The 12,792-nt window shown below is 42.3% G+C and overlaps 1 long non-coding RNA gene across 3 annotated transcripts in view; it reads left to right on the top strand.

The window, feature by feature from the left end:
* The window catches only part of LOC112934603 (uncharacterized), a 76,426-nt gene that overhangs the window by 2,387 nt on the left and 61,247 nt on the right, over positions 1-12,792 (top strand). For 2 of the 3 annotated variants that reach the window (XR_012000825.1, XR_012000823.1), the window contains exons 2-3: positions 21-127; positions 1,233-1,300. This is a non-coding gene — a long non-coding RNA (uncharacterized lncRNA). Of the gene's footprint in view, positions 1-20; positions 128-1,232; positions 8,834-12,792 lie in introns of those variants that run through there. The other variant, XR_012000824.1, reaches the window with a different exon arrangement.

Genomic DNA, 12,792 nt, shown 5'->3' with positions numbered 1-12,792 from the left:
TCATGTTCTCTCTTTTGCAGAGTAACCTCTTTCTGGCCCTCCTGCCAGAAATAGGAGATTTTTCTTGGAGTTCTAGCTGCCTTCCATAGCTGCAGCTGCTGACTAGGGCCCACACTGGGGCAAAGAGGTGAGAGAGAAAAAAATGTGGATTCCCTCCATATTCTTCATACCACAGAGGCCTCCTTTTCTATTTCTCTTGTTTGGAAAGTTAGGATTTCTCTTGGTCTGAGCCCAGGCCCCAGCTCTCAGGGCAAAGCCCAGAGGGAGAAAAGGAGAGGGGGGAAAAAAAAAGCCAGGTATTTCCTGACCAACTTTGACTCACAGAAACCCCTTCTCTCAATTTGTCTGGCTCGAAAGACAGGATTTTTCTTAGTTTCTGCTGCCTGTGCTGCTGTTAGTTTTACTAGATGCCGGCTTCAGGTCAAAGCTGTGGGAGAAAATAGGAAAAACAAAGAGGGCATTTCTCCAACTTTTGATTCAACCCAATCTGCCCATTTTTGTTTACTTTTCGGAGTCCTCGGGTGGTTGCTTTTTGTATTTTGATCTGAGCTTTTAGCTGCAATCAGCAGGAAAGAGTCGTGGTCTTATTTTATCTTGGCTCTGGCAGTGCAAGTCAAGGAAATGCAAATCACTACTACATATTCATCAGAATGATTAAAATGAAAAATTCAGACAATTCCAAGTGTCGGAGACGGGTGTGGAACAACAAATTCTTACACATTCATATACATAGTGAAGGTGTCAATTGATGTATCTCCTTGAGAGAACATTTGTCCAGAATCTATTAAGTCTGAGCAAACGTATACCATATGACCCTGAAATTCCACTCCTAAGTATATTCCCAACAGAAATGCACATATGTTCACCAAAAGATGTGTATAATAATGGTCATTGCTACACATTCATAATAACCCCAAACTAGAATTTTCCAATTGCTTATTAATGATACCCTGGAAAATAGTCATGTATTCACACACTGGAATATTATATATAGAAATGAAAATAAATTGCAACCACATTAAACAGTGTGGCTGCCACTCCAAAGTATAATATTGAAAAAGCCTGATGAAACTTGTACGTTTACATCAAGTTCAAAAGCAGGCAAAACCTAAGTATCTTTATTTCCTAAAAATCCATTGAGCTGCACACTTACCATTTGGGCTTTTTTTTTTTAAAAAGAAAAAGTTTAAAAAATATTTCGATTTACCTAGCTCACCTATCCCCTCATTCAGGTAGATGCTTGCTAAATATTCTACTAACTTGAGCGGCAGAGGGCATGATCACAGACCCCCTTGACATGGTGAGTAGCACGGGTGAGTGGGTACCTTCTGGTCCTAATGGTGATTGAGCTCCCTTACAGTTGTAATATCGAGTCTACCATAACTTATATTAACTCGTATTACAAAGCTGTTAGGAAAAGATCTATTCTTGGTTCTAGAATGAATTGAGAGTCTAAGGTGGCAATTATCCAGTCTCTAAGGTTTACATTTGTAGATCCAAGGAGAATTTTCTAAAAGTCCAGATAAATCAATGATCTTGTTTATGCATGTTCAGTTCACATTCAGGGGAAAAAAAAATGCTACTCAAAAAGAATGGAAGATAACTTTTAATAAAGTTCCAAATCATAAATTCACGTAAGAGTCATAATTGAGATATATTCAAGTAAATTTTTTTAGTTGACCAGAGTTTTTTTCCCTTAATTATGCTACATAAATCCTTGTGTTATAAAATAGCTAGAATTATGACTTAACAAGCAACTATAAAAACGTTTGCTCTTGAAATAAATAGGTCTTACTCAAACAAAAGAACAAGGAATTTAAGTAAATAAAATGTCACTGGATTTAACACTCATACCTAAGAAACTCCCTAATTTTAATCTGGGAACCTGTGGAAAGTAAAATTCACTCCTTAGGTTACAAGTACGGCAGCGACATTAGGCGAAGTTGTGGCGTGGTGTGAAGTGGTGGCTGGGGTTAGTGCAATATGTACAGATATTACAGGACAGAGGGGAGGGTGGCTCTACCCTCCAGAAAGGTCCTCAGAATTTGGAAATGGAGTAATAAAATACGATTTAGAAGTGAGGTTGGAAGGATTAGCATGCAATTGATTAAACCAGCCCCGTGAAAATAGAATCAACTCATTCTAGCATCTGGTTTGTAGTTTTGACATGAAGGTGAACAAAGATCTCCTAAAGCCAATCCATATGCCTGAGAGAATTCTTTCACAGGTAATAAAAGCTACTCTTTATTTGTCACTATATATTCAGTGGTGTGGTAAGAGCTTTATACTCGTGATAACATTTAGAATCCTCCCAATCTTTAGGAAAGATACTATTAGCTTTGTTCAGATGGGAAATTAAGGTTTAAAACGGGTAGGTACCTCTTGAAGGGCTGTAAGACGTAACATACGGTGAACATACGGGGACTCAAGTCTGATTTCTTGGTTTGCAGTTCCAGCTCCACTACAGGTTAACTATGTGACCTCAGGCGAATTACTTGATCTGTATTTTGTTTCTTCGTGGAGGAAGTAAAGATGATGATAATGGCACCTGTATTTCAGAATCACCAAAAGGAGTGTGATAACTCACTTAAGGTGCCTGATAACTATAACTCAATAAGTGGTGGCTATCATTATTCCATTAAAGGCTAGAGCTGGCGAATGACATCCAGTTAATGTACCAAAGTCAATCAGGTGTAGTTGGTAAACGTTTTCTGTGAGAATCGTATGTCAACAGAAAGATGATTTACAGTAAGTCTGAGATAACAATGAAACAAGACATAAGAATACATCTGGTAATGACCAGAAGGGAGGGCTGTTTGTGTTCAGGGATTACAACTAACTTGTCAAAGAGAAATATTCCTAGAACAGAAAAGGAATTTCAAGTATCCCAACTTGAAAGAAAAATTCCTCCAGACCACCCATTCTCTTTCTTCTAATCTTATGCTCACCGAACAAGCCTCTGAGTGATTTTTCTCCTCCCGAGTACACTGACACTACCGTGGCAAAACACCCAGAGTGAATACTCCACACACACTATTTTTTTTTTAGAGTTAGCCCTCTTTATAGATTGGTAAATTGACATTCTGAGACGCACATCAGTTTCTTATGGGTCCTCTTAGCATGTTGATCCCCAAGAGGTTAATTAGCACTGATGGAAGGAATAAAGTCGAGTTCCTGCATCTACAAAGCTAAGAATCTGGCTCTGGGTATTGCACTACAGCTCTTTGCAAATAACAAACATCACAGTGATATGGCTTAACCAACAGAAAGGGGAAGGAGCTAATGTAAAGAGAAGGTGTTTGATGGACTAGCAGGGCAAGAGCGCGACACCAATCCAGGAGAGTGACAGGGCGTCTGGCACTCTTCGCCATTCTCTCGTCACTGCCTCTCTGCTTGAGTATGGTTCTTTCCTTTCCGTAGACCAACCTCTCCTGTTGCTTCATTTACAGGATGGGTAGAAGGAGTACATACTGACTTAGACCCGAACAAGCAGGGCTCATAACAAAGGGCCCACCCTTTGGAGAACCTTCTCCAGATATTCTAGGACCCCTCTGGTGCCCTGGAGCCAGAACCCGGTTTCAGTGTGGGTCTTGGCAATGGAAGCCCTCAAATATTCTGTTGTTGCTGGTGGGTTTGGCCTGGTCAGCAAACCCTTCTGGGTGGGACACTCTACACCTGGACCTGGACCTTATGGGCCTCAGTTCCTATTTCTCCCTCGCAAAGTCCTCTCGACAATAACTCCCTCTTACGGTCGGCGGGGCCCACCAGGTGCCCGACAAGCTCTGGGACTTATACCTATGGGGGTAGGTCTCGGGCTGCATGGTCTATTCCTGGTGAGCCACTGGCCAGGGCAGTCTGTCTTTATCTTATTTTTAATTTTTTTTTTTAAAATTCAGTGAGTTAACGTAGAGTGTATTATTGGTTTCGGAGGTAGAGATCAGCGATCCATCTGTCTTCTATAATTCCCAGTGCTCATTCCATCACAAGGGCAGTATTTTTTCCATGGGGTTGCACCAGTGTTTAGCCACGAGAATGAGACTGATTCATTGTTTTGGGGGTGATTTTCAATACTGTGGACACAGAATGGGTTCAGGACCTGGGCTAGCCACTGTCCTCCGTGGGCAGCCTGTATGAGGTGGTACACAGGTGCTTACCTGTTTGTATTCAGACCTAGGAGCCACCTGGTGAGGAGCAACTGAGAGAGTTATGAGTAGCTCACAGGTCTTTGATCCGGGGTTCCCCCTCAACCCATTGTTGGTGACCAGGGCAGTCATACCACCCTTTTGTAAGCTATGTGCTATATGTCAGAAAATCCTGGTCATGGTCGTTCTTGTCCTTTCCCAGAACTTTCTAGACTAGTACTGCAAAGTGAATGGGCCCTTCCTATCAAAGTCATTTCTTGCCTTTAATCAGTGTGGTGACATTCTGCTGTCCTGGGTTGGTCTTAAGCCCTGTGGGACAAGGGATAGATATGGCTTACTGTCCTTCTTGCTCTGCCCAGGGCCCCTCATCTATCCTTACTACTGCTAACTGGTGGGTGGCGGCAGGATTGTGGTCAACATGAGAAAGGTCACGTTCTAGCAGTGCAGTGATCAAGGCTTATTAGTTCAGGAGAAGACATGGTCGGAAGATGTGTTGTTCTATGTTAATGCTTCAAACTCCATAAATAAATGTTATAAACCTCGAAATGATGATTTAACATGACCATAAAACAGAGTAATTGTTTACATTTTCCCGCATCCTCTGGCTAAGACTTGCATTTGTGGTCATCATTGACAAAGCACATTAACAACATTTGAGAGTCATTGGAAACCATTATTCAAGGGCAGCACAATGGATGTTGCCAGGAGATGAGTGATGATATAATCAGAATTCAATAAATGGCATTAGGGAACTGCAGAGGCCAGAAGATCTATACTGTTTCAATTTTAAAAGGTTCCAAAGAGCCATAGCATTGTGAATAATAATAGTGTTGCTACCTTTTCCTTGCAGTGGGATGGATATATGAAATTAGCCAGGAATGGTCTCCTTGACAGTAAGTAACGTAAAAAGTAGATCCTGGAAACTAGGAAAAGTTTTCATGTGCACTGACTGGACAATAAACATCTGTGTTAGTACCTTTTTTTGCCCTAAATTTTTGTCAGTAAAGTGCTATACCTCACGTGGGCCTGTGATTTTTGTCATGACTTTTCTAATCAAATTATTGCTATTGATGGCTTCCACCAGCACACCCCCAAGTATTTGCACAGAGCCTCGTATACCCCGGAGGCAGTGTTAAGAAAGAATACACCTTTATATCTCTTTTCCATTCAAGAGATTCCGGTTGGGAATCTCTTGGCCCCGACTTCTGATTTCCAGACAGAGGCCCTTGGTCCCGTCCGCCAGGTCAGGCAGTCAAGAGCATGATGTACTGTACAACCCTGACTGCTGGGAGGCAGAGGGGGAAAGGGTAGGACTCAGAGAAAAGAAAAAGCAGTTGGTTCTTGTGTCAGTTTTCTAGTGCTCTGTAACAATCGACCACAAACTTAGCTTAAAACAACCTATTTTATGATCTCCTAGTATCTGTCGGTCAGAGGTCTGACCCCAGCTTCTCACCAGACAACAGTGAAGTTACTCCATGGGTACACAATTCCGTCTGAGGCTCAGAGTCCTCTTCCAGGCTCATTCAGGTTTTTGACACAAGTCAGTGCCTCGCAGCTACAGAGTCTCATTTTCTGGCCAGATGTCAGCCAGGGCCAGCTCCAAGCGACTGCCCTTAGGTCCTAAGCCTTTGACCCTCATACAACATGGGGTTTACTTCTCCAAAGCCTGCAAGAGAATGTCTCCATAGGCTATTTCTGGTGCTGCTGCTGCCACTGCCACCATCACTATTATTATTACTTGCTGCCGCCACCACTACGGCTACTGTCGTCTTACAGAGTGCAATGTGATCTCATCACCTTTGCCATGTTAATGTAGCCGGATGCAAGGAGTGGCATCCCGTCATAGTCACAGGTTCTGGCTGCATTCAGAGAGGGGCATAATACTCGTATGCCAGGAGGAAGAATCTTGGAAGCCGCCTTAAAATTGTGCCTACCACGGCTCTCGGCCGGGCCAGTGCTCTAGGAGATGGCCGGTGCTGGTGCCTCTACCTTGAAGCACGGGGAAATCTTGAAGCTGACTGTCCTTCTTCTCAACATTCCCTTAAGAACAACATAGTTTATAAAGTGCTTAGGATGTGTGTGAATATTCCTAGATATCCAAAGTCTCTTGGACTCCCAAAATGCATCTTGAGTATTTTGTCACACAGGTTTCTTTTTTCTGCAAATCGATGACAACTTATCAAACGTTGTTTACTTAGTACACTTGAAATTTGACATTCTCAGAAATTCGGTGGGTTAAATGATGTGAGTAGACACGCACGCTTCGTGAGTCCCCTACAACTTAAATTCTCCTTCCGTTCTCTGCAAACCACGAATAGGGAATCTTTGCCAGCTGGTGTTTCAGAGTTCCTTATAAATTAATTATTGTATTTACTAGCCATGTGGGAGTGGAGAAGTCTAATTGGGTCAAGGAGGCTGGCCCTGCTGGAGACCGAGCGGCAAAGCACGCGTAAGGCATCACTTGCAAATGTAGCTCAGTGCTTTCTTTTGAACACATGTTGGGGGGGAAAAAAGTGAGCAATGCTGAAATTACATGCAAATTTGTGAAAAATCGCATCATAATTAGAATAAAAATTTGCTGAAATTTGCCATCAGTCTATGGCAAGGACAAGGTATTTTGGCGGACGTGGGACTTCACAAGTGTCCCCTGCCATGGGAGGAATGGGCTGCTTAATGCTACGAGCACATTCCTTCATCGTTCCCTCACACCCCACAGGGCCAGGGCCAGATGTAGCAGCGAAGAGGACAGTACCACAGCCTGGTGCTTGCGGAGTGCTAGTGCCTCTGGGTGTGTAAGGGGGTAGAAGCAAGGGTCAGGAGAACGGGTCGGCATGGCCAGAATATTGTGGGCACTCCCGGTGGAGCAAGTCGCCCAGTTCACGGTGGGGGGCAGGGACATTCATCCGGGTGAGTTCACTGCAAGTCACGGAAACCGAATCTGGTTAAACGTTACCCTTATCCTTTGGTGCCAGGACAAGGGAGCAAGCCAGTCAGTCACACGGGGTGTGAAAGTGGAGGCGACACTCAGAGCTACTGGGCCTGGAGGTGTCATTGGAGAGTGAGCAGCCCCCCCCCCCTTCAATTTGGAGGATAGGCACCTGCTTACTGCAGTCTTGGTCCTGTTTTATCCTCCAGTCTTACCAGCATAGTCAAGACTTTTTTTTTTTCTAGTTTTCTTTCCCATGAAAAACAGTTGAGAAAAGCATTCACAATGGTGTAAATAACCAAAAACAATTTAAAGTACACATTCTTTTATTTTTTTTTAAGATTTTATTTATTTGAGAGAGAGAGAGAGAGAGACAGCATGAGCAGGGGGAGGGGCAGGAGGAGAGAGAGTCTCCAGCAGATTCCAGAAGCCTGGAACCCAGTGTGGGGCTCTGGTTCAATCTCACAAGGCCGTGACCATGACCTGAGCTATAATCGAGAGTCAGATGCTTAACTGACTGAGCCAGCCCGGTGCCCCCACAGTACACATTCTTTTAAAAGGGTTTTCAGTTTAGCAGAAATCATCAAGCCCTTAAACCGTAGCTCAAAACCTCAAATATTGACAGGGCCAGACGGTAGCAGGCATGAATGAAGCCTGTGTAAGATGCTAGGGCAGGGACGGGTGGGCTATTCAGACACCTTCAAATGCAACCTAAAAATAGGGACTGCTTTGGCCAAACAAGAAGTACCTGCTGGATTATTAGATCAGTAAAATAGTTGTGTTCCCTGCCTGAGGTTAAAAAAAATTCAGGTGCTATGTTAGAATCTCTGTAGGCAAATGGTGTACGGACGTAACGAGAATTGGATGGAGAGTACCTACTTGGGGTATTATTTCTCCAATGAAACTCTTCCTGTGAGGCCTTATTACACGTTTCTTTGGCTTTCTTTCCCACTGACCCTGAGATCTGGCCTAGTTATTGCCACTTTGTGCCGTAACAGCTTACTGTCTTGCCTGTATTCCACGAGTCACAAGACATAACTGGAAAGTTTTTCACAGCTAGAAACTGTCGAGAAGTAGATCACATTCAGGAAAAAAAAAAAAAAAAGTTGCAGCAGCATCACTAGGAGCCTTAAGCGTGTCTCGTCTAGACAGGAGTAGTATAGGAGACCAGAGTGGTCAAAGTATAGGAAAGTCCAGTTGCTTCTGAGGGGCCTGTCAGTCATGGTCCCTTCAGCCCGAGGGACAGATGGGATTCTTGCCCAAGCTGTCCGGTTGGAATACCCAGTCTCTCGAAAGAGGAAAATCGCTTCCTCCATTGGGAACACCACGAGGGGAAAGAAAAGAAGAAAAGTGATACGGTCTAATCTTGTCAACTGGACTTGGGGCGAAGAGCATGATGATTTTAGACACAGGAGGAATCCTTGGCTGCAGAATGCCCTGAGCAGGATCTCCCTAAGTAAAAATCGCCTCCAGTAAATAAACCCAGAATCTGTTGATTTATGGGACGTGGCTTCCCAGGATCATGTCATCAAACCTACACAACTCGTGGAGGTATAAAACGAAGATGTTTCACAAAAGACACACGCCCCCTCTTCTGTGAGGTAATAATCCACAAAACCTCCCACAGAAATTTTGATCTGTTGTCCTGGGCTGGAGGGGTGGAAAGGACCTTGCAAAAATGCCCCAGACCTTGGTCTGCTTTGTCTTTGTCTCTTGATTTCCTGTACTCTTGACATTTGTTAATAAAGCTTGATGCTAGGAACTATCTCTGATTTTTTTGTGGGTTTTGATATGATAATCCTGTGCGCGTTAGCCTTGACTGGCCGCGGTACTTGGTTGAGGAATGAATATGTGAACCAGGAAAAACCAATCAGAATATTCCCTAGGATTCGTTTAGGAACATTGGGTGAGAAAAGTTCTCTCTCCATTGGAGTTCCTAAGCGGGTAAATGTGGATGTGCAGCGCATTGTAGGGAGAGAGTCCACCCACATAAAACAAGTCCAGCAGACACAATAAGAGCTGGTGGAGGGAGAGAATCGGGGGGAGAAATAAGGGATGGAGAGAGAGTGAATTCTGAACATAACATTTGAATGTCTGAATTTTGTTCTGTCCGGAGCCGTGTCTATCCCCCGGACTTCCTCCATGGGCCGAGTCAGCACACGTTCTCTTTTTGCTTAAGCTACATTATGCTGGGCTGCTGCCCCTCGCCACCGAGAATTCTGGCTAATGCCATAGCTGAAATTCGGTATAGACCAGACTAAGAGGAAGACCTCAGAGCTCAGGAGCAGACAAGCCACCATCCAGGAGAGAGTAGTGCTCAGGGATAAAAATCAGATGAGAAACCAAGAAAACACACATCATAAAGCCATTCAGAACTTCCGCCTCTGGTTCACAAACATCAAGAAAGATTAAGATTACGACTATTACAACAGTGTTTTAAACCATTTTATCCTAAGCAGTGCAGAGATATATGCCTTTCTGCCTTTTTATTTTGCCAGCTGTACCCCGTGAACCTCTTTTGCGGCTGTGTGACCAAGTAAGACAGTTTTGCAGCTTTGTCTTTGGCTCGGGAAGCAGAGCTCCATTTTAGAAGTTGTCCCTTTATGTTGTCCTTACCTCTGTGCTTTCTCCATCCCTGATTCCTCACAGGGAGGAGATAAACCGTATTTATTTCTTCAACCTCAGCACCTAGAACACGGTTAGTGCTTAATATTTGTAGAACAAAGAGAAGCGTTTTTTGCCTTTGCCATCATTGCAGCTCTACACGAGCCTGACCGATGTGAAATTGCACAGGCTTGATTCCTTCTTACTCTCTACCAAATGTGCATAATTATATTGCTTGGTATGCAGCAAACTGTTAGATTGTGATGAATGCTATCCTAGTTAAGGCTTGTTGCTAACATTTGCAGTGAGCAAGGAATGACTACTTTAAATTGCTGCGCGGTTGAGAGCCGTGGTTAAAATCACAGGCTTTCGAAACTAGGATTTCTGCTCTGCTGTGCTAGCTCTGTAACCATGGTCAAAGTGCTGTATCAAAAGATGTCACACTGTCATTGTCGATATTAAGCGAATGCTACGTTTAAAGCTCTTTGGCAAAAGAGAATCTAGCGCACAGTAAGTGCCATGTGTTTGCTGTGATTATTCTTATTGCGCTCCGGGCCTCACTTTTATCACAGGAAAATGGGTATAAAATCATACCTGTGTGCACAATTCAAATAAGATCATGCCTCTAAAATGCTTGACAGTAAATGCACAATACAGAGCAAGTATTAATAGCTATGACTAGGGTATAGTTAGATTAATTGAAAGTTACCATGTGTACCAAACCTGCATTACCAGTTTTCAAAAACAAAGCAATAGGGTAACTCATTTCACATTAAAACACACTCATATACCCTCAAGTAGTATAGTGTGGGGGTTAACAGTACAGACACTGAAACCAGCCTGCCTGGGTTCAGGTCTCAGCTCTACTACCTGTTACTCGTGTGATCTTGGGCAAGTTATTTAACTTCTCTGAGTCCCCGCTAATAAAAGAGGAGTAATGATAGTATCTGCTTGGTGATGTAGTCCCGAAGACTAATTGAGGCAGTGCCTCTAAAGTAATAAACACAATGCCAGAAAAATAGTAAGCAGGCAATAAATGTTAGCTCTTATAATTGCTCTGAGCCTCAGCCACTTTCAGTGGTAAAAATGAGTATAAAGATACCTACCTGACCAGACTGGAATGTGGGTAAATTGTGATCATTCCAGTGAAAATGTCTGGTAAATACTAGATATTTCGTAAATGCCAGTTTTCTTTCCCATTTTTATGATTCAGGAGACAACTCAGAATTTTACCATGCGTTAAGGTTGTCAGTATAAATATCAAGCGTATGGTTGTAGGACAGATAGGATTAGGTAAAATTTGATCAGTGACACATACTAAATGTTGTTTATTAAATGAGTATGCAGGCCGTTCTTTTGGCTTATTGGCTGTTCTTTCTTATTAAAGAAGATTGTGCCAGGAATACCCATTTTTATGTATTAGTTTGATTCAGGTCACGGGTAAATGGCGATTTACTCTATTCAGAGGATAGAGAAGTAGGCTGGTATTTCAAGTGTCTTGCAGTGAACATGGTGCACAATCTGCTAGAACTGAAGGAGAATGTTATTAATCAAAAGGTGCACGAGAAGGCAAAGGACTTCATTATGCTGTCTTGCTCCCACAACTTGCACCTGGAGCTTTTTAATGAATGTGCCCTTTGGAGACAGGTGGCACTCTGCAAAGTGTAAACCTCTCTAAACCTCTTCTTGTCTCAAACTGACACGTCTTCATGGCACTGTGAATAATCAATCTAAGCCTTAAATGATGTGAAAGGCTTTGGTAGGAGTATAATTAGTTGAAACAATTTTTTTTCTTGGTCTTTAGGAGTACACATGGCTAGAATAAGGGAAAAAATGTCAAGAAACAGCTGGAAAAAAGAAATCATGTATTCATCTGAAAAAGGCGAGCCTATAAATGATGATATTGTGTACTGGGTGAGCAAGTACAGTAGATGGCAGTTTAGTAACACCCAATATCATTTTGTCACGTTTAAAAGTCATCTTTTTAAAGAATATGTAGAAAAATATATCTATCTTATGTTTTATATATTGTCATCTTTCTTGGGAAAAGTTCTGCGTGTGATCTCTGTTGGCTTAGAGAAACAGAATTGTTATAAACTTGTCAAATAGCACAGAATATGAAAGGGACATTGGGGTGTTCTGGGATTTTTACACCACATTTTATTGGCATCTTATTCATTTCGAGGCACATACAGATTATGTGTGTGTGTGTGTGTGTGTGTGTGTGTGTGTGTGTATTTGAAGCAATAATGCACTTGGGAATTACTCTCAAGTAAAATAACACTAAAGCCAACAACTGATTCTTAAGAAAAACTGGCTGTAATTTTAGCATTTCATGCACAGTTCTTTAATTGTGAAAGCACTTAACAAATTAAGAGAGGTGTGCAAAGGGAGCAGGGACAGAGAATATTAGGAAGAGAAGTTAAAGTTTCCAAGTTTTTTTGCATGGAGAAAAAAAGAACCCAACTTTCCCTGAGTTACAAGCTGAAGATTACATCACTTGTCACATGGAATTCACCAAGAGTCCAGGCATTAAAAACATTCTGATCCCAGAACAGAAAGCTGACAGTTCTTCCTACAATGGAATCAGACCATTACACATGCTCTGTTGGTTTAATTGAGCATACATTATATCCTTCAGCAAGAAGGCTGCTGCCATGGTGCCCTGTTTTCTTGGGCACCAGGGCTTGACAGATTTCTCACACAAGTAAGCAGTTGAGAGTGATACAATTTTGACATGAAATGTGCTTATCCTTTGAAAGCCATTAAACAAGACTTGTTTGCTTATAATTTGCTAATAAAATAAAGGGCCTTCTGCGGAAAGCAGTTTTAAAAACACATCATAACATTTTAAGTGTGTAGGTCTTGCAACGTTTGTTCTAATTTTCTAGTGACAGACACAGAGTAATAAGATTTCCCTAACAGATGCTTAGTGCTGGGTACTCACATGTCACTCAAGCTGACAAGGTTTTAGGGAAAAAAACCCACTTTTGTCACCATGTGACCAGTTTGAAAAATTAACTGCACATAATTGCAGCGTAATTCAATTTTGCTTAATTGAAAAGTATAAACTTCACAAAATATGACTTATTAAAGTTAATATGATAGAATTAATTGCAA

This window comes from Vulpes vulpes, chromosome 3 (genome assembly GCF_048418805.1).
Source record: "Vulpes vulpes isolate BD-2025 chromosome 3, VulVul3, whole genome shotgun sequence".
NCBI lineage: Eukaryota > Metazoa > Chordata > Mammalia > Carnivora > Canidae > Vulpes > Vulpes vulpes.
Note: the sequence above shows the minus strand (reverse complement) of the source record. Positions and strands in the feature narration are given on the sequence as shown.